Here is a 23,317-nt window from a genome sequence, read left to right on the forward strand (position 1 = left end):
CTAAACCAAAGACATAAGACTGTCCACAAAAGTTTCTTTTAAGGGTGGTAGCCCACCCCAAACATATCGCAAACCCATCTTTCTTTCAAGCCTTTCTCAAATCTCGAGGACGAGATTCCTTTTAAGGGTGGTAGTCTGTAACATCCCAAAATTTTATAAATTTTGAAATGTAAAAATAAATAAATTTAATTGATTGAATTGTGTGTCTTTGTTGAAATTTCACAAGGAATCAAAACTTTTGAGTTTTATTTAAAAGTCTTTCCCAAAATGGAGTTACCACACAATTTTGCTTTCAAAGTGTTTCCAAACCAAACCTATTTCTATTTTATAGTTCTGAAATCATATAAAATTTTATTTAAGACAAATGCCCCAAATCTTATTTTGGAATATCAATGCCCAAGTAGTCATATAAAGCATAACATGCATAATAACATTTTTGTAATTTGGTTTTGACCATAGTAAGTTTTATATATTCATTTGAGTCGTTTTCGACTACAATGTCAAAATCCAGGTTTGAAATAAAACCTTCGGAAAGTTTCGATTTCATAAAATCCAAAGTATGTTTCCAGTTTTCCTAAATAGACTATAAGGCAAGTGTGTAACAATCTACTCATGCATTTTTTTGAACTGAAAGAATAATTTGTGACCCAAAATCATACGGCGCAGATTACAAATTTACAAAATTTATTTAAATCAATTTAGTGGCTAAAACTGAAACTAGAAAATAAAACAGAAAAGAACACCGGCCGGGTCAACTAGCCCAAAGCCGGAATCGCACTTGACCTGGCCACGGCTGAACGAGAGCAGCCCCGTGACTCTTCTTTTCCCCTATTTCTATAATCCTTTTTATTTCTGACAGCTGGGGCCCGCAATCATCACCAACCTCCAGCCGTTATTCTCACGTACCAGTTCGTTCGTACTGACTCGATATCCTGGCGATTTCTTCGCCAAATCCGTTCCGATTCTTGCCCCCTTTCCACGAAAAATCACCCCATAAATACCCAACACTCTCCTCTACTTTTGCCCCTTCGAAACCCTAATTTTGGTGCCGCCAGGCTGCCGAAATTTCTCGCCGGAGTTCATCACCATCCGAGCTGCTCCATCCGCACGCAGCAGCCGCTCGGGGAGGAGAAAGAGGACGCGAAGACCGCTGCTGTGACCGGCATCTCCTACCGCACCTCGTCGCCCCAAGCCCTTCCTTGTTCGTCTGACCTTTTCCCCTAAACTCACATCGTCGTTTTGATTATTTACCACCTCGCGCAGAGCACCGGCACGAGCCGCATCCGTCGCCGGAGTTTCGTCGAAGCTGAGCTCGGTCAGCCAACCACCGTCGTTGAGATGACGCCAACACGATCGAAAAAGAACGCCCACACGCCGTTGTCCGCTTCGCCGAGCCCAAGAACCACAGGGGCAGCATCGGCGAAGACATTCCCAGCAACTCCGTCTGGCATCCTCACTAACACCACCGGTAATGGCAACCTGTGTACAGTTTACTCCCTCCGTTCCTTTCTACAGTGCCTATTGTTTTTTGGCACGGAAATTAGCGCGAGCCATTTTTTCACACAAAACCTCCTAGCGATATCACAGACAAAATAGGAAACTAAAAACAGATCTCAGAAATACATGACCAGATTGGTTTCCAGATTTTTTGGACTTGACCTGTTCGGTGGAAGGGGTTCTTTGCAAAAAAAACATAGCTTTACTCTTATATTATGAAATAAATGCGAAAAAACAATAGGCATTATAGAAAGGAACGGAGGGAGTATTACATTAGATAAAAGTCAAATCCATCTTAGACCATTCGATCTGAATCTGACGGGTCACTTCAGCCAAATTAAGTGGATCACCACGTGAACACAGATCGATCGATCGGTTCGTGTGTTTGCTAGCTCATAGCTGATGTCCAACCTTAAAATTCCATAACAATAGATCTAGAGATCCGTTTTAGATGATTTCTCTGATGTTGAATTCGTAATTAAATTCTCTATAACTTCCATGTAGACAGTGTTTCCATCAAATAAACTTTTTCGGACAACTTTTCGTACAACATCAAAATTTAACCGCAGACATGTTTAATCTTGTAAACATTATAGGAAAATGTACCCCATGACCAAATATAGCGAATAATATACCCCTGAATTCATAAAAATAAGTACAACACAATTATGACATAAAATTTGACTTTTAGACAAGTTGTAAATATTCAAATTTAAATATGTGAATTTGAGTATTTTGGATATAGTTCAAATTATATAAACCCAATTTAGGTATTCCTTTTTGCAAATGAATTATAGTTGAACTCTCCATCCAGTATCACTCCTGTTCAAATTAGTTGATCATATTCAGTTCACATGGATTTACAATTGAAGTTGTATCCTTCTATATGTCATATCACGCCACCCATAACCCTTTGATACATATCTTTCCCCTATAGTTTTATATTAATCATCGGTATCTATAGAAAACTCACCAATGTTTTAACGCACACATTTAATTTGAAGCTTAAACTCATAATCCCATTTTGTCAAAGTGAATCATATGATCATACCCATCTACCCAAATCATTTAGATATTTTCATCATGTCCAAGATCATATCTATCTTAATTATGTTTGCCTAGTTCACAATATTCCAAATACACATGATTTATTTGAGTAAATTGTGACAAATCTTATTTATATATTTTCCCTGTGCAAATGTTGTGGAGACACTCTACACATGTGTTGAAACCTTGACATCCTCTAGAATCTTTGATCCACATCTTGAATTACCATTCATGTCTATCCAATCTCATGTCATTTGATCATATTTATTAAGTTTGGGCTATTCAAATTACAAATGTGTTATTGGAGTAATTCAATATATCATTAGTCCATACCCAAGCCCTTGTGTAGCTTGAGCTATCGTGATAAGTGTTGTCACACTTAAACTTAATAGCATCTAACTTTTCACCATGTGGAATCTATGTGATTCTTATCACATGGACCATTACAATTTTGTCTGTTCCTTTGTAACCAATCTGTCTTCTCCTATTGGTCATTGATGGTACTTCTCTTTCTAAGTAATTGAGCTCATCATTCAAATTCTCAAATCATATCTTGCAAACCATACCTTCAATTTCTCATTTATTCACAAATTAAATGGAAACTAAAATACAATGCATAATAACTCTTTGTTTGTACGTCTTGCTTGATTTTGTTGTTGTTTGAATGTGTGTTTATGTTGTGTTACTTGTATGTTATAGTTGTACGGAGAGCTACGAGTTTTGATTGAGAGAAGAGCAGAATTCTTCAGATACCAAAAAGGCAAGTGTCACACACTATTCCGTCCTATTATTTTTGTATGCACATTGTAGTTATTTTCAGTAGCTATGTATGTGTAGGAGTTGTTTCAAATTATTTATTGCTATGCCAATAAACCTATTTAGGATAGCCATATGATTCCATGCCTTGTTCTTTGTCGCCACCGTACTGTAGTATGCTTAGCATTGCTATTGTAGATGCGTGGTTGGGATTTCATGATGTGATATGTGGTATTGTGAAAGTATGGTTTTATGTAATAAAACAACCTAAAATAATGAACCCCTGGGTGGTAAGTGGTAATGCTTGGTTTATGTTGAGTGATTGCACCGGGGTCATTTCTATGGCAGCACCGTGTGCATCACACTTGAGGTTAGCCACCCAGGAACAAAGAGATTAGCCCGGTTTTCTTTTTTTAGTAGCTTCCAGTACAACCACATGCTATATGGGCTCTGGCTAGATTGAGTAGGTTGCGAGAACTCAACCCAATGTACAGAGGGTGGTAGGTGTTGGTAGGACGGAGCGCGTCCATTGTGGTTGAGGTATTGCTTCTGAAAGGTCTTGTCCTAGTCGACATCTGTCCATTTGAGCAAAATGCGCATCATGGAAGAAGAACAGACTAGGTCATGTGGGGAATGTGTACAGCCTCTCGAAAGTGTCAAACTAAGTACTTAGCCGTGTCCCCGGTTATGGACATTATGAGCAACTAGAGTCTGGAACTGTTTGGAGGATCTCATCATTCCAATTTCTTAATAAAACTTGATTGTAGCACCCTACCTTTAAATAAAGGCAAGATACTTGTGTATAGTGCTATTCCCGGGATCACTGATAGCACACACATTACAAAATATAGTAATCATTGCAATAGTATCAAATTACTGCATCGTCGATCCAGAGGGTACAATAAAACCTTACATTTTGCTTAGTCACATGGACTAGCTCAGAATAAACACAGCGGAAAGTAAATCAGCAATGAGCCTTCATCATCTTCATGTGCCACAGGCAGTCATGTTGGAATATAGACTCGAGATCCTACCACGTACTTCTCCTCAGAAAATCCTGCACGTTTGAATATGCAGCCCCACGAATGGAGGTCAGTACAATGATGTACTGGCAAATGACACTTATATGGTGGCTGTTTTGGGCTTAACTATCTACATGATATTTGGCAAGTGGAGTTTAGGCAATTTTGCACAAAGCCAATTTTATCCTACATTTTATTTCAAAACAAAACATTTTACAAAACTCATAATGATGTCATAAACAGTATCATGGTTACATCTCCCATGTACTATTCGACAGTTGCTACTCAAGTTTTAACTTATTCAGAAAAGGTGATGAGATTCTTCCGTACATTCTGTAGGGATTCGTTGCATAGAAAACAAAAATTTTCCTACCGCGAACACGCAATCCAAGCCAAGATGCAATCTAGAAGACGGTAGCAATGAGGGGATTATCGAGTCTCACCCTTGAAGAGATTCCAAAACCTACAAGTTGAGGCTCTTGTTGCTGCGGTAGACGTTCACTTGCCTCTTGCAAAAGCGCGTAGAAGATCTTGATCACGGCGCCACGAACGGGCAGCACCTCCGTACTCGGTCACACGTTCGGTTGTTGATGAAGACGACGTCCACCTCCCCTGCCTGGCCGGCAGCGGAAGTAGTAGCTCCTCTTGAATCCGGCAGCACGACGGCGTGGTGTCGGTGGTGGTGGAGAAACCCGGCGGAGCTTCGCTAAGCGTGCGGGATGTGGTGGAGGAGAGAGGGCCGCTAGGATTTGGGAGAGGGGGGCGCCGGCCATCTAGGTGGTGCGGCCACCTTGTGTTCTTAGGGTGGTCGGCCCCCTCCCCTTGGCCCCTCATTATATAGGTGGAAGCCCCAAGTGTTGGACTACAAGTCTTCGAATAAGACCCGAACCCAAAACCTTCCATGTGATAGGGAAACCTACCCAAGGTGGGAATCCCACTTGGGGTGGGATTCCCCCCTTCCATGTGGGGGGTTGGCCGGCCCCCTTGGTGGAGACCAAGGTGGACTCCCCCCTCCTAGGGTTGGCCGGCCATGGGAGGTGGAGTCCCTCCGGGACTCCGCCTTCCTTAGTGGTTTCTTCCGGACTTTTCTAGAACCTTCTAGAACCTTACATAGAACCTTCCGGATCATTTTAAATCTCATAAAATGACTTCCTATATATGAATCTTATTCTCCGGACCATTCCGGAAATCCTCGTGATGTCCGGGATCTCATCCGGGACTCCGAACAAATATTCGAATTCCATTCCATATTCAAGTTCTACCATTTCAACATCCAACTTTAAGTGTGTCACCCTACGGTTCGCGAACTATGCGGACATGGTTGAGTACTCACTCCGACCAATAACCAATAGCGGGATCTGGAGATCCATAATGGCTCCCACATATTCAACGATGACTTTAGTGATCGAATGAACCATTCACATACGATACCAATTCCCTTTGTCACGCTATATTTTACTTGTCCGAGGTTTGATCATCGGTATCACTCTATACCTTGTTCAACCTCGTCTCCTGACAAGTACTCTTTACTCGTACCGTGGTATGTGGTCTCTTATGAACTTATTCATATGCTTGCAAGACATTAGACGACATTCCACCGAGAGGGCCCAGAGTATATCTATCCGTCATCGGGATGGACAAATCCCACTGTTGATCCATATGCCTCAACTCATACTTTCCGGATACTTAATCCCACCTTTATAACCACCCATTTACGCAGTGGTGTTTGATGTAATCAAAGTACCTTTCCGGTATAAATGATTTATATGATCTCATGGTCATAAGGACTAGGTAACTATGTATCGAAAGCTTATAGCAAATAACTTAATGACGTGATCTTATGCTACGCTTAATTGGGTGTGTCCATTACATCATTCATACAATGATATAACCTTGTTATTAATAACATCCAATGTTCATGATTATGAAACTAATCATCCATTAATCAACAAGCTAGTTAAGAGGCATACTAGGGACTCTTTGTTGTTTACATATCACACATGTATCAATGTTTCAGTTAATACAATTATAGCATGGTAAATAAACATTTATCATAAACATAAAGATATATAATAACCACTTTTATTATTGCCTCTTGGGCATATTGATATGTCTCCGAAGTATCGATAATTTCTTATGTTCCATGCCACATTATTGATGATATCTACATGTTTTATGCATACTTTATGTCATATTTATGCATTTTCTGGCACTAACCTATTAACGAGATGCCGAAGAGCCAGTTGTTGTTTTCTGCTGTTTTTGGTTTCAGAAATCATAGTAAGGAAATATTCTCGGAATTGGACGAAATCAACGCCCAGGGGCCTATTTTTCCACGAAGCTTCCAGAAGACCAAAGGGAAGACGAAGTGGGGCCACGGGGCGCCGCCACACTAGGGCGGCGCGGCCCAGGGGGGCCCGCGCGGCCCTAGCGTGTGGGGCCCCGTGTGGCCCCCTGACCTGCCCTTCCGCCTACATATAGTCTTCGTCGCCGAAAACCCCGCACGAGAGCCACGATACGGAAAACCTTCCAGAGACGCCGCCGCCGCCAATCCCATCTCGGGGGATTCAGGAGATCGCCTCCGGCACCCTGCCGGAGAGGGGAATCATCTCCCGGAGGACTCTTCACCGCCATGGTCGCCTCCGGAGTGATGAGTGAGTAGTTCACCCCTGGACTATGGGTCCATAGCAGTAGCTAGATGGTTGTCTTCTCCTTATGTGCTTCATCGTCGGGTCTTGTGAGCTGCCTAACATGATCAAGATCATCTATCTGTAATGCTATATGTTGTGCTTGTTGGGATCCGATGGATAGAGAATACTATGTTATGTTGATTATCAATCTATTACCTATGTGTTGTTTATGATCTTGCATGCTCTCCGTTATTAGTAGAGGCGCTGGCCAAGTTTTTACTCTTAACTCCAAGAGGGAGTATTTATGCTCGATAGTGGGTTCATGCCTCCATTAAACTGGGACAAGGATGTAAAAGTTCTAAGGTTGTGGATGTGCTGTTGCCACTAGGGATAAAACATCGATGCTATGTCCGAGGATGTAGTTGTTGATTACATTACGCACCATACTTAATGCAATTGTCTGTTGTTTGCAACTTAATACTGGAAGGGGTTCGGATGATAACCTGAAGGTGGACTTTTTAGGCATAGATGCATGCTGGATAGCGGTCTATGTACTTTGTCGTAATGCCCAATTAAATCTCACTATACTCATCATATCATGTATGTGCATTGTCATGCCCTCTCTATTTGTCAATTGCCCAACTGTAATTTGTTCACCCAACATGCTATTTATCTTATGGGAGAGACACCTCTAGTGAACTGTGGACCACGGTCCATTCTTTACATCGAATACAATCTACTGCAATACTCGTTCTACTGTTTTCTGCAAACAATCATCATCCACACTATACATCTAATCCTTTGTTACAACAAGCCGGTGAGATTGACAACCTCACTGTTTCGTTGGGGCAAAGTATTTTGGTTGTGTTGTGCAGGTTCCACGTTGGCGCTGGAATCCCTGGTGTTGCGCCGCACTACATCTCGCCGCCTTCAACCTTCAACGTGCTTCTTGGCTCCTACTGGTTCGATAAACCTTGGTTTCTTATTGAGGGAAAACTTGCCGATGTACGCATCACACCTTCCTCTTGGGGTTCCCAACGATCGCGTGTTGTACGCGTATCAAGACTGTTTTCTGGCGCCGTTGCCGGGGAGATCAAGACACGCTGCAAGGGGAGTCTCCACATCCCAATCTCTTTACTTTGTTTTTGACTTGCTTTATTTTATCTACTACTTTGTTTGCTGCATTATATCAAAATACAAAAAAATTAGTTACTTGTTCTACTTTACTTAATTCCATGCATGTTTTTATTTCACTAGTTAGGCTTAATGGAAAATAACAAAAATATTAAAGATCTTTATAGTATTTATCTTGAGTTAGGACATGAGGTGTTTGAAGAGAAAATTAAAAAAACCCATGGAACTTTGTTTGCAAAATAGTTGTAGCAATGTTATTAGCATGAACTCTTTGAACACTATTATTGCTAATGCTATGGAAGAATTTAAGCTTGGGGAAGCTGGTTTTGATGAGCATGATATTTTTAGTCCCCCAAGCATGGAGGAGAAAATTTACTTTGATGATACTTTGCCTCCCATTTATGATGATAGTGGTATCTTGGTGCCACCTAATATGGAGGATAAAGTTTATTATGATTACAATATACCTCCTACATTTGATGATTATGGTGATGAGAATAAAAATGATAGCTACTTTGTCGAATTTGCTCCCACTGCAATTAATAAGAATGACTATGCTTATGTTGGGAGTAGTAATTATTTTATGCATGAGACTCATGATAAGAATGCTTTATGTGATAGTTATATTGTTGAGTTTGTTCATGATGCTACTGGAAATTATTATGAGAGAGGAAAATATGGTTGTAGAAGTTTTCATGTTACTAAAATACCTCTCTATATGCTGAAATTTTTGAAGCTATACTTGTTTTATCTTCCTATGCTTGTCACTTTGTTCTTCATGAATTTGTTTATTTACAAGATTCCTTTTCATAGGAAGTGGGTTAGGCTTAAATTTTTTTTGAATTTGCCTTTTGATGCTCTCTTTTGCTTCAACTCTTCATTCTTATGTGAGCAACATTAAAATTAATGAGCCCATCTTAATGGCTATAAAGAAAAGCGCTTATGGGAGACAACCCATTATTTTACTACAGCACTTTTGTTTTATATTTGAGTCTTGGAAGTTGTTACTACTGTAGCAACCTCTCCTTATCTTAGTTTTGTGCATTGTTGTGCCAAGTAAAGTCGTTGATAGTAAGGTTCATACTAGATTTGGATTACTGCGCAGAAACAGATTTCTTTGCTGTCACGAATCTGGGCCTAATTCTCTGTAGGTAACTCAGAAAATTATGCCAATTTACGTGAGTGATCCTCAGATATTTACGCAACTTTCATTCAATTTGAGCATTTTCATTTGAGCAAGTCTGGTGCCTCAATAAAATTCGTCTTTACGAACTGTTCTGTTTTGACAGATTCTGCCTTTTATTTCGCATTGCCTTTTTTGCTTGATGGATTTTTCGATTCCATTGACTTTCAGTAGCTTTGTGCAATGTCCAGAAGTGTTACGAATGATTGTGTCACCTCTGAACATGTGAATTTTGATTGTGCACTAACTCTCTAATGAGTTGTTTTGAGTTTGGTGTGGAGGAAGTTTTCAAGGATCAAGAGAGGGAGATGATACAACATGATCAAGGAGAGTGAAAGCTCTAAGCTTGGGGATGCCCCGGTGGTTCACCCCTGCATATTTTAAGAAGACTCAAGCGTCTAAGCTTGGGGATGCCCAAGGCATCCCCTTCTTCATCGACAACATTATCAGGTTCCTCTAGTGAAACTATATATTTATTCCATCACATCTTATGTACTTTGCTTGGAGCGTCGGTTTGTTTTTGTTTTTGTTTTGTTTGAATAAAATGGATCCTAGCATTCATTGTGTGGGAGAGAGACACGCTCCGCTGTTGCATATGGACAAATATGTCCTTAGGCTTTACTCATAATATTCATGGCGAAGGTTGAATCTTCTTCGTTAAATTGTTATATAGTTGGAATTGGAAAATGATACATGTAGTAATTGCTAAAATGTCTTGGATAATGTGATACTTGGCAATTGTTGTGCTCATGTTTAAGCTCTTGCATCATATACTTTGCACCTATTAATGAAGAAATACATAGAGCTTGCTAAAATTTGGTTTGCATAATTGGTCTCTCTAAGGTCTAGATAATTTATAGTATTGAGTTTGAACAACAAGGAAGACGGTGTAGAATCTTATAATGTTTACAATATGTCTTTTATGTGAGTTTTGCTGCACCGCTTCATCCTTGTGTTTATTTCAAATAAACCTTGCTAGCCTAAGCCTTGTATCGAGAGGGAATACTTCTCATGCATCCAAAATCCTTGAGCCAACCACTACGCCATTTGTGTCCACCATACCTACCTACTACATGGTATTTCTCCGCCATTCCAAAGTAAATTGCTTGAGTGCTACCTTTGAAATTTCTATTCTCTACCTTTGCAATATATAGCTCATGGGACAAATAGCCTAAAAACTATTGTGGTATTGAATATGTACTTATGCACTTTATCTCTTATTAAGTTGCTTGTTGTGCGATAACCATGTTCCTGGGGACGCCATCAACTACTCTTTGTTGAATATCATGTGAGTTGCTATGCATGTCCGTCTTGTCTGAAGTAAGGGAGATTTACCGCTAGAATGGTTAGAGCATGCATAATGTTAGAGAAGAACATTGGGCCGCTAACTAAAGCCATGATCCATGGTGGAAGTTTCAGTATTGGACAAATATCCTCAATCTCATATGAGAAAATTAATAATTTTTGAATGCTTATGCATAAAAGAGGAGTCCATTATCTGTTGTCTATGTTGTCCCGGTATGGATGTCTAAGTTGAGAATAATCAATAGCGAGAAATCCGATGCGAGCTTTCTCCTTAGACCTTTGTACAGGCGGCATAGAGGTACCCCTTTGTGACACTTGGTTAAAACATGTGCATTGCGATGATAATCCAGGTAATCCGAGCTAATTAGGACAAGGTACGGGCACTATTAGTATACTATGCATGAGGCTTGCAACTTGTAAGATATAATTTACATAACACATATGCTTTATTACTACCGTTGACAAAATTGTTTCTTGTTTTCAAAATCAAAGCTCTAGCACAAATATAGCAATCGATGCTTCCCTCTGCGAACGGCCTTTCTTTTACTTTTATGTTGAGTCAGTTCACCTATCTCTCTCCACCTCAAGAAGCAAAAACTTGTGTGAACTGTGCATTGATTCGTACATACTTGCATATTGCACTTGTTATATTACTTTACATTGACAACTATCCATGAGATATACATGTTACAAGTTGAAAGCAACCGCTGAAACTTAATCTTCCTTTATGTTGCTTCAATACCTTTACTTTGAATTATTGCTTTATGAGTTAACTCTTATGCAAGACTTATTGATGCTTGTCTTGAAGTACTATTCATGAAAAGTCTTTGCTATATGATTCATTTGTTTACTCATGACATTTACATTGTTTTGATCGCTGCATTCATTACATATGCTTACAATAGTATGATCAAGGTTATGATGGCATGTCACTCCAGAAATTATCTTTGTTATCGTTTACCTGCTCGGGACGAGCAGAAACTAAGCTTGGGGATGCTGATACGTCTCCGACGTATCGATAATTTCTTATGTTCCATGCCACATTATTGATGATATCTACATGTTTTATGCATACTTTATGTCATATTTATGCATTTTCCGGCACTAACCTATTAACGAGATGCCGAAGAGCCAGTTGTTGTTTTCTGCTGTTTTTGGTTTCAGAAATCCTAGTAAGGAAATATTCTCGGAATTGGACGAAATCAACGCCCATGGGCCTATTTTGCCACGAAGCTTCCAGAAGACCGAAGGGAAGACGAAGTGGGGCCACGGGGCGCCGCCACACTAGGGCGGCGCGGCCTAGGGGGGGGGGGCGCGGCCCTAGCGTGTGGGCCCCCCGTGTGGCCCCCCCGTGTGGCCCCCTGACCTGCCCTTCCGCCTACATATAGTCTTCGTCGCGAAACCCCCAGTACCGAGAGCCACGATACGTAAAACCTTCCAGAGACGCCGCCGCCGCCAATCCCATCTCGGGGGATTCAGGAGATCGCCTCCGGCACCCTACCGGAGAGGGGAATCATCTCCCGGAGGACTCTTCACCGCCATGGTCGCCTCCGGAGTGATGAGTGAGTAGTTCACCCCTGGACTATGGGTCCATAGCAGTAGCTAGATGGTTGTCTTCTCCTTATGTGCTTCATCGTCGGGTCTTGTGAGCTGCCTAACATGATCAAGATCATCTATCTGTAATGCTATATGTTGTGTTTGTTGGGATCCGATGGATAGAGAATACTATGTTATGTTGATTATCAATCTATTACCTATGTGTTGTTTATGATCTTGCATGCTCTCCGTTATTAGTAGAGGCTCTGGCCAAGTTTTTATTCTTAACTCCAAGAGGGAGTATTTATGCTCGATAGTGGGTTCATGCCTCCATTAAATCTGGGACAGTGACAGAAAGTTCTAAGGTTGTGGATGTGCTGTTGCCACTAGGGATAAAATATCGATGCTATGTCCGAGGATGTAGTTGTTGATTACATTACGCACCATACTTAATGCAATTGTCTGTTGTTTGCAACTTAATACTGGAAGGGGTTCGGATGATAACCTGTGGACTTTTTAGGCATAGATGCATGCTGGATAGCGGTCTATGTACTTTGTCGTAATGCCCAATTAAATCTCACTATACTCATCATATCATGTATATGCATTGTCATGCCCTCTCTATTTGTCAATTGCCCAACTGTAATTTGTTCACCCAACATGCTATTTATCTTATGGGAGAGACACCTCTAGTGAACCGTGAACCCCGGTCCATTCTTTACATCGAATACAATCTACTGCAATACTCGTTCTACTGTTTTCTGCAAACAATCATCATCCACACTATACATCTAATCCTTTGTTACAGCAAGCCGGTGAGATTGACAACCTCACTGTTTCGTTGGGGCAAAGTATTTTGGTTGTGTTGTGCAGGTTCCACGTTGGCGCCGGAATCCCTGGTGTTGCGCCGCACTACATCTCGCCGCCTTCAACCTTCAACGTGCTTCTTGGCTCCTACTGGTTCGATAAACCTTGGTTTCTTACTGAGGGAAAACTTGCCGCTGTACGCATCACACCTTCCTCTTGGGGTTCCCAACGGTCGCGTGATGTATGCGTATCACATATCTCCTTCAGTCTCCCACTTGCACTAGAGTCAATAATCTAGATTACATTGTAAGGTACCTAACACCCATGGCATTCTGGTGTTGGTCATGCTTTGCCCTAGGGAGAGCTTTAGTCAACGGATCTGCTACATTCAGATCAGTGTGTACTTTGCAAATCTTTACTTCTCCATCTTCGATGTACTCGCGAATCGAGTGGTAACACAGCTTGATATGCTTTAGCCTCTTGTGTGACCTTGGCTCTTGTGCATTGGCGATGGCACCCGTGTTATCACAGTAAATGATTAATGGGTCCAATGCACTAGGAACCACACCGAGCTCTACAATGAACCTCTTCATCCATACCGCTTCTGATGAAGCTTCTGAAGCCGCTATGTACTCTGATTCTGTTGAAGACTTCGCCACCGTGCACTGCTTCGAGCTTGCCCACCATCGCAAAGCACCATTCAATATAAACACGTACCCAGACTGTAACTTAGAGTCATCAGGATCAGTGTTCCAACTTGCATCGGTGTAACCATTTACAACGAGCTCTTGGTCACCTCCATAACAAAGAAACATATCCTTAGTTCTTTTCAAGTACTTTAGGATATTCTTGACCGCTGTCCAGTGTTCCATTCCTGGATCACTTTGATATCTGCTAGTCAAACTAACAGCATGTGCTATATCCGGTCTAGTACATAGCATGGCATACATGATAGATCCTACTGCCGAGGCATAGGGGATATTACTCATCCTTTCTCTTTCTTCTGCCGTAGCCGGTCCTTGAGTCTTACTCAAGACCTTGCCTGGTAACATAGGTAAGAACCCTTTCTTACTTTCGTCCATTCTAAACTTTTTTAGAATCTTGTCCAGGTATGTACTCTGTGATAGCCCTATTAGGCGTCTTGATCTATCTCTATAAATCTTGATGCCTAATATATACGATGCTTCACCAAGGTCTTTCATTGAAAAACTATCTATTATATACTAAAAGCAAAATAAGGATATTTTTCGAGGCACCAGGTTAATCCACATATGCTTAAAAAATATAAACCGATGATATTGATGTGAACGTCTAAGATTTAAAGATAAGAAGTGTTACGTACAACAATACGCGTGTACAAAAATAAACTAATGTCACGTTTGTCACGTCTTATAACTACAGGATTTTCCTTTAAAACGTAGACCCGCCAAGAGATTTCCATTGAAACATATAATCGGAAAGAGAAATTAACTAGACGTGAAGGGAATCGTACAAGAGTTGGCTATCCACATCTGTTTGAAACCAAATGAGCAGATACCCGACACGTTCTAGATAAAACGGACAAAACGAGCAGGACACGGTCTATGGTAAACTTCGTATCTCCATGGGACTCTTGGTACATCCTTTTATTCTTTTTATGGTAGCCAATCTACAATATTTGAAGTACATACAAGTTCAAACCTGCTGCACTAGGGATGCATGTATATCATTGAGAGATGCAAGAAAACGTATTTCCGTGACATGTAAAGCATCACCTACAAAATATTGCAAGGTACAAAGTTTAGCAATCAGGCTAATTAATGCACGAACTTGATTAATATACAATTAATTATTTTCCTGGAGGCATTTCCAAAACAAAATCTCAACCCGGTATTTCCGGTTACTAGCGAGAGAATTTGTACAAGACGAAAATTACTGGTATCTATATAATTTGCTCAAAATTGATACTCTTTGGTAAATTTTGGACGAGTTTGCAAATTTGCTTGACAAATCTCAGACGATATTACTAAATGGTAATTTTGAAAACCAGTAATACCGGTGGCCATCGGTATTTTTACCCACCCGAGATAAAAAAATGATAATACACATTAATATGTCAATATAAAGAAAAAAAATTCAAGTCCAAAAGAAAAACCAGATTTGAAATATCGGTCGGTGTTTTTGGTTACTAGCTAGAAATTTTGTACCAGACAAAAAATCCCAGTATCTATATAATTTTCTAAAATTTAATTTTCTTTCGTAAATTTTGGATGAGTTTGCAAATTCGTTTGACAAACCTCGGATGGTATTCGATCGGTATTTTTGGGTATTTACAAAAAAGTTACTTGTGACTACTGGTATTTTTCCCACCCGATATAAAAACGATCATACAAGTTAATCCGTCAACCTAAAGAAAAATTTCATGGGGCAAAAGTAATGGCAGATTCGAAATCGGTCGATGTTTCTGGCTATTATTGAGCAAATTTGTACCAGACGAAAATTACTCTGTCTATATAATTTTCTAAAATTCATTTCGTAAATTTTGGATGAGTTTGTCAACTCATTTGACAAATCTCGAATGGTATTCCATCGGTATTTCCAGGTATTTTGTGACCACATGTTCTTCCCACCCGAGACAAAAAACGTTGATATACGCTAATACGTCGACCTATAAAAAAATTCACAGGAGGCAACGGTAGTGTATCAGCAACAACCTCTTTTCAAAAATAACAACGTATTTAAACTATTGGTATTTCCAGAAACCGGTAATATCTATGACTACCGAAGTTTTGTTGCTCCCGAGATGAAACTCTCTGATATAACTTAATACATCGATGTAAAAAAATATATTTTACAGGAGGCATTAGTGGTGTATCAACAAATTCCTCCTTTCCAGAACTAACGTCACATATTATATTTGTAGGGACATGAGAAAATTAGGCATTAATTGCATGATCTAGGCCGATTACATCAGTCTATTAGTTTCTATAATGTATGATAGTTGACATGGTTTTATCTCATATGTTATCTATACGAACAATTCTTTTTTCAGTGGAGTATGTTTAATAGATAAGAACAAGCTCTCATTACCCGTGCAAAGTTAGGGCAAGAATTTTATGGTCAAATCTTGAAAAGTCACGAGTTTTTCTTAGGAAATGCTGATGTGCCACCATATCTATCTATCAGAGACACCACATTAAGCCATATAACCCAAATTATATTGATAGTTAGATCTAAATGTGTGGTTTGGATTTAAAGAACGATTAGCGGTTAACTGTATAATCTGATTTGACACTGCTGATTATCGAAATTCAAAATATGAAGGAGACTAACGTACCAAATAACCGTTAAAAAGAAAATTTATACTTCTAACCAAAGACGATTATATAATAGTTTGTAAACAAATGATCATACCCGATTAGTCTAGCGTATCAGGACCTCCGGTTTGGATAGCTTGCTAGATGCACACCATAAATTCTTTGGAGAGAAGATAACTTCCGTTTTTAGCGCATGCATGACCTCATGAATAGCATCAACAAATGCAACATACGGTTTGTACATTTATCTTGCAACAACCATGGCAATTGTCCCCGTGGGCACTTTTGACACGATAAGGATAATGCCCTCACAATTGTGAGGTTGCACACGAATCTTGCTCCACAATTATTTAGCTCGAAGCCTTGGATACAAGTCATTTCCATGATTTCAAGTAATATACCATCGGTCATTTCCCTAAGCGCACACACTCATGCATGGTGAGTGCATGATACCATGTGTACATCACACATACATGCCATGGGGTTTATCACAACTCTTTGTTAATTAGTTATTATGAGGAAAGTCTGTAGTTGGTTCCAAAAGAGTGAATAAACCCCGTGTTAGATAAATTATATCCGATATACTGCAATGTTTCAAAAAAAAAACATGTTGGAAAAAAGCTATGTAAATGATTATAAATAATTTATTACGTGATTGGATTAAAAACTCACCGCTATGTTTGGCTACGAAATTTTTCAAATGGTAATTTCAAGATAGACATGTCCAAATTCTAAACCCGGTCCACACAAATTTATGGTTATACTCCCTCCGTTCCATTCTGTAGTGCCTATTGTTTTTTGGCACGGAAATTAGCGCAAGAGTATTTTGTACACAAGATCCCTAGCTGAACGATTTGAGATCAACGTAAAATTTAAGAAATCCATATCTTCCTAACTTATCATAACAATTTTGGGAGCTGGGTGATTTGGGAGCTGAACGGGGAGGGGGTAATTGAAAAAAAGCTAAGCTACAACCTTATATTATGAAACAAATGCCAAAAATCTATAGGCACTATAGAAAGGAACGGAGGGAGTATTGATTTGGAATTTGGGTGAGAGCATATTTCGCAGTAAATAAACAATAATTATATTCATATTTCTAATTTATTATTGTTTTAATATTATTCTGTATGGATTTATGTTGTTTTATCAAAATTTCCACACTAGCATAATGATATAGAATCAAGAGAAGATTTCTCCATGTGCCACATGAGTTAGTTTTAGAAAGATCATGTGAACAACCGTTGGAGTTCTTATTTGGAGTCGCACTCAGTCATACATAAGTAATCTGTTAGCATAGTCAGATTAAACAGAAAATAGAGTAAGAATAATATATACATGGAGGTGGTTCGTCGGTCTATAATTAGAGACAACAATGATGCAATAACAATATGTTGGATTCTCGTGATAAAAATCCACTAATACAAGGTCACACCTTCAATATCGACTCAAAAGTTTGGTGGACTTTTAGTTACCAATTTTTTTGTAGAATATGTGACATGGTATTATTGGAAATGTCATGGTATCTATTTTTGAAAAATAAAAATGATTCAAAAATAATATCACAAATGTGATGTTTTACCTTATATAATTTTGTTGGAGAATTTCAAATTTGTATTATCTATGACACCATAAATTTATATCATCATGAGCTTTAACAAGTTAAAGATGATGCCCTCGCATTTGCGAGGGACACCTTGCTAGTTATTCAAATAACCTTTTACACTGCTTAATAGTTCTATATCATTCCCAATCAATAATATGTCATCTACGTATAATATCAGGAATGCTATAGAGCTCCCACTCACTTTCTTGTAAATACAGGCCTCTCCATGACACTGTATAAACCCGAAGTCTTTGATCACCTTATCAAAGCGTCGGTTCCAACTTCTTGATGCTTGCTTCAGTCCATAGATTGAACGCTGAAGTTTGCATACTTTGTCAGCATTTTTAGGATCGACAAAACCTTTGGGTTGTACCATATACAACTCTTTCTCAATGTCTCCATTAAGGAACGCCGTTTTGATATCCATCTGCCAAATCTCATAATCGAAAAATGCAGCTATTGCTAACAAAATCCTCACAGATTTTAGCTTCGCTGCAGGTGAGAAAGTCTCATCGTAGTCAACTCCTTGAATTTGTCGGAAACCCTTTGCGACAAGTCGAGCTTTATAGACAGTAATATTACCATCAGCATCTGTTTTTCTCTTAAAGATCCATTTATTCTCGACAGCCTTGCGGCTATCAGGTAAGTCTACCAAAGTCCACACTTTGTTATCATACATGGATCCCATTTCGGATTTCATGGCTTCTTGCCATTTGTTGGAATCTGGGCTCATCATTGCTTCTTCATACGTCGCAGGGTCTGATACGCGTGGTTGACGTATTGTCTTTCCGTTCAACACGCGTCCGTTGGGAATCCCAAGAGGAAGGTGTGATGCGTACAGCGGCAAGTTTTCCCTCAGTAAGAAACCAAGGTTTATCGAAACAGTAGGAGCCAAGAAGCACGTTGAAGGTTGAAGGCGGCGAGATGTAGTGCGGCGCAACACCAGGGATTCCGGCGCCAACGTGGAACCTGCACAACACAACCAAAGTACTTTGCCCCAACGAAACAGCGAGGTTGTCAATCTCACCGGCTTGCTGTAACAAAGGATTAGATGTATAGTGTGGATGATGATTGTTTGCAGAAAACAGTACAACAAGTATTGCAGTAGATTGTATTCAATGTAAAAGAATGGACCGGGGTCCACAGTTCACTAGAGGTGTCTCTCCCATAAGATAAATAGCATGTTGGGTGAACAAATTACAGTTGGGCAATTGACAAATAGAGAGGGCATGACCATGCACATACATGATATGATGAGTATAGTGAGATTTAATTGGGCATTACGACAAAGTACATAGACCGCTATCCAGCATGCATCTATGCCTAAAAAGTCCACCACCTTCAGGTTATCATCCGAACCCCTTCCAGTATTAAGTTGCAAACAACAGAAAATTGCATTAAGTATGGTGCGTAATGTAATCAATAACTACATCCTCAGACATAGCATCGATGTTTTATCCCTAGTGGCAACAGCACATCCACAACCTTAGAACTTTCACATCGTCCTGCATTTAACGGAGGCATGAACCCACTATCGAGCATAAATACTCCCTCTTGGAGTAACTAGCCAAAACTTGGCCAGAGCCTCTACTAATAATGGAGAGCATGCAAGATCATAAACAACACATAGGTAATAGATTGATAATCAACATAACATAGTATTCTCTATCCATCAGATCCCAACAAACACAACATATAGCATTACAGATAGATGATCTTGATCATGTTAGGCAGCTCACAAGACCCGACAATGAAGCATAATGAGGAGAATATGACCATCTAGCTACTGCTATGGACCCATAGTCCAGGGGTGAACTACTCACTCATCACTCCGGAGGCGACCATGGCGGTGAAGAGTCCTCCGGGAGATGATTCCCCTCTCCGGCAGGGTGCCGGAGGCGATCTCCTGAATCCCCCGAGATGGGATTGGCGGCGGCGGCGTCTCTGGAAGGTTTACCGTATCGTGGCTCTCGGTACTGGGGGTTTCGCGACGAAGACTATATGTAGGCGGAAGGGCAGGTCAGGAGGCGTCACGGGGGCCCCACACGCTAGGGCCGCGCGGGCCCCCCTGGGCCACGCCGCCCTAGTGTGGCGGCGCCCCGTGGCCCCACTTCGTCTTCCCTTCGGTCTTCTGGAAGCTTCGTGGCAAAATAGGCCCCTGGGCGTTGATTTCGTCCAATTCCGAGAATATTTCCTTACTAGGATTTCTGAAACCAAAAACAGCAGAAAACTTGACAATCGGCTCTTCGGCATCTCGTTAATAGGTTAGTGCCGGAAAATGCATAAATATGACATAAAGTATGCATAAAACATGTAGATATCATCAATAATGTGGCATGGAACATAAGAAATTATCGATACGTCGGAGACGTATCAGCATCCCCAAGCTTAGTTTCTGCTCGTCCCGAGCAGGTAAACGATAACAAAGATAATTTATGGAGTGACATGCCATCATAACCTTGATCATACTATTGTAAGCATATGTAATGAATGCAGCGATCAAAACAATGTAAATAACATGAGTAAACCAATGAATCATAAAGCAAAGACTTTTCATGAATAGTACTTCAAGACAAGCATCAATAAGTCTTGCATAAGAGTTAACTCATAAAGCAATAATTAAAAGTAAAGGTATTGAAGCAACACAAAGGAAGATTAAGTTTCAGCGGTTGCTTTCAACTTATAACATGTATATCTCATGGATAGTTGTCAATGTAAAGTAATATAACAAGTGCAATATGCAAGTATGTAGGAATCAATGCACAGTTCACACAAGTGTTTGCTTCTTGAGGTGGAGAGAGATAGGTGAACTGACTCAACATAAAAGTAAAAGAATGGCCCTTCGCAGAGGGAAGCATTGATTGCTATATTTGTGCTAGAGCTTTGGTTTTGAAAACAAGAAACAATTTTGTCAATGGTAGTAATAAAGCATATGTGTTATGTAAATTATATCCTACAAGTTGCAAGCCTCATGCATAGTATACTAATAGTGCCCGCACCTTGTCCTAATTAGCTCGGATTACCTGGATTATCATCGCAATGCATATGTTTTAACCAAGTGTCACAAAGGGGTACCTCTATGCCGCCTGTACAAAGGTCTAAGGAGAAAGCTCGCATTGGATTTCTCGCTATTGATTATTCTCAACTTAGACATCCATACCGGGACAACATAGACAACAGATAATGGACTCCTCTTTAATGCATAAGCATGTGGCAACAATTAATTTTCTCATATGAGATTGAGGATATTTGTCCAAAACTGAAACTTCCACCATGGATCATGGCTTTAGTTAGCGGCCCAATGTTCTTCTCTAACATTATGCATGCTCTAACCATTCTAGCGGTAAATCTCCCTTACTTCAGACAAGACGGACATGCATAGCAACTCACATGATATTCAACAAAGAGTAGTTGATGGCGTCCCCAGGAACATGGTTATCGCACAACAAGCAACTTAATAAGAGATAAAGTGCATAAGTACATATTCAATACCACAATAGTTTTTAGGCTATTTGTCCCATGAGCTATATATTGCAAAGGTAGAGAATAGAAATTTTAAAGGTAGCACTCAAGCAATTTACTTTGGAATGGCGGAGAAATACCATGTAGTAGGTAGGTATGGTGGACACAAATGGCGTAGTGGTTGGCTCAAGGATTTTGGATGCATGAGAAGTATTTCCTCTCGATACAAGGTTTAGGCTAGCAAGGTTTATTTGAAACAAACACAAGGATGAACCGGTGCAGCAAAACTCACATAAAAGACATATTGTAAACATTATAAGACTCTACACCGTCTTCCTTGTTGTTCAAACTCAATACTAGAAATTATCTAGACCTTAGAGAGACCAATTATGCAAACCAAATTTTAGCAAGCTCTATGTATTTCTTCATTAATAGGTACAAAGTATATGATGCAAGAGCTTAAACATGAGCACAAAAATTTCCAAGTATCACATTATCCAAAACATTATAGCAATTACTACATGTAGCATTTCCCGTTTCCAACCATATAACAATTTAACGAAGAAGATTCAACCTTCGCCATGAACATTATGAGTAAAGCATAAGGACATATTTGTCCATATGCAACAGCGGAGCGTGTCTCTCTCCCACACAATGAATGCTAGGATCCATTTTATTCAAACAAAACAAAAACAAAAACAAACAGACGCTCCAAGCAAAGTGCATAAGATGTGATGGAATAAAAATATAGTTTCAAGAGAAGGAACCTGATAATTTGTCGATGAAGAAGGGGATGCCTTGGGCATCCCCAAGCTTAGATGCTTGAGTCTTCTTGAAATATGCAGGGATGAACCACCGGGGCATCTCCAAGCTTAGAGCTTTCACTCTTCTTGATCATATTGTATCATCCTCCTATCTTGACCCTTGAAAACTTCCTCCACACCAAACTCAAAACAACTCATTAGAGGGTTAGTGCATAATCAAAAATTCATATGTTCAGAGGTGACACAATCATTCTTAACACTTCTGAACATTGCCCAAAGCTTCTGAAAGTTAATGGAACAAAGAAATCCATCCAACATAGCAAAAGAGGCAATGCGAAATAAAAGGCAGAATCTGTCAAAACAGAACAGTTCGTAAAGACGAATTTTATTGAGGCACCAGACTTGCTCAAATGAAAATGCTCAAATTGAATGAAAGTTGCGTACATATCTGAGGATCACTCACGTAAATTGGCATAATTTTCTGAGTTACCTACAGAGAATTAGGCCCAGATTCGTGACAGCAAAGAAATCTGTTTCTGCGCAGTAATCCAAATCTAGTATGAACCTTACTATCAACGACTTTACTTGGCACAACAATGCACAAAACTAAGATAAGGAGAGGTTGCTACAGTAGTAACAACTTCCAATACTCAAATATAAAATAAAGGTACTGTAGTAAAAACATGGGTTGTCTCCCATAAGCGCTTTTCTTTAACGCCTTTCAGCTAGGCGCAGAAAGTGTATATCAAGTATTATCAAGAGATGATGTATCAACATTACCTTGGGCTTTGCCCTTACCTTTCTTGTTCTTTTTCTTACCCTTTGATTTAGGAAATACATGTCTTCCCCCCGGTGTAGAGGTGAATTTCAGGGTGCCTTCTCCCATATCTATGACTGCTCCCAATAGTTTCAGCAGGGATCTTCCGAGTGTGATTTGTCCTGTTCCTACACATTCAATAACAAGATAATCAATGGATATTGTTCTTTCAAGAATGGTTGTATGCACACCTGCGGCTATTCCCTTAGGGATTATAACAGAGTTATCAATAAGAGTTATTCCTTCTCCCCCTTCGACGAATCCCCAAAGTTTCAAAGATTCATGAATACTCTTAGGCATAAGGCAAAATTCCGACATAATATCACAATTGGCATGAAGAGTTTGATCACCGATAACAATTTTAATAGTAGGATCCCATAATGAAGGTTCAGAGTTCACTAAAACTTGTTCAAGACGGTTACGAACATAGCGATAGTTGTCATTCAAGCGAGATG

At 39.8% G+C, this 23,317-nt stretch overlaps 1 long non-coding RNA gene across 1 annotated transcript in view; it reads left to right on the plus strand.

The window, feature by feature from the left end:
- The first annotated feature begins 849 nt into the window (after nt 1-849).
- The window catches only part of LOC139830660 (uncharacterized), a 54,753-nt gene continuing 32,285 nt past the window's right edge, over nt 850-23,317 (plus strand). The window contains exons 1-2 of the long non-coding RNA XR_011743681.1: nt 850-1,468; nt 3,244-3,304. This is a non-coding gene — a long non-coding RNA (uncharacterized lncRNA). The remainder of the gene's footprint in view (nt 1,469-3,243; nt 3,305-23,317) is intronic.

This window comes from Lolium perenne, chromosome 4 (assembly GCF_019359855.2).
Source record: "Lolium perenne isolate Kyuss_39 chromosome 4, Kyuss_2.0, whole genome shotgun sequence".
NCBI lineage: Eukaryota > Viridiplantae > Streptophyta > Magnoliopsida > Poales > Poaceae > Lolium > Lolium perenne.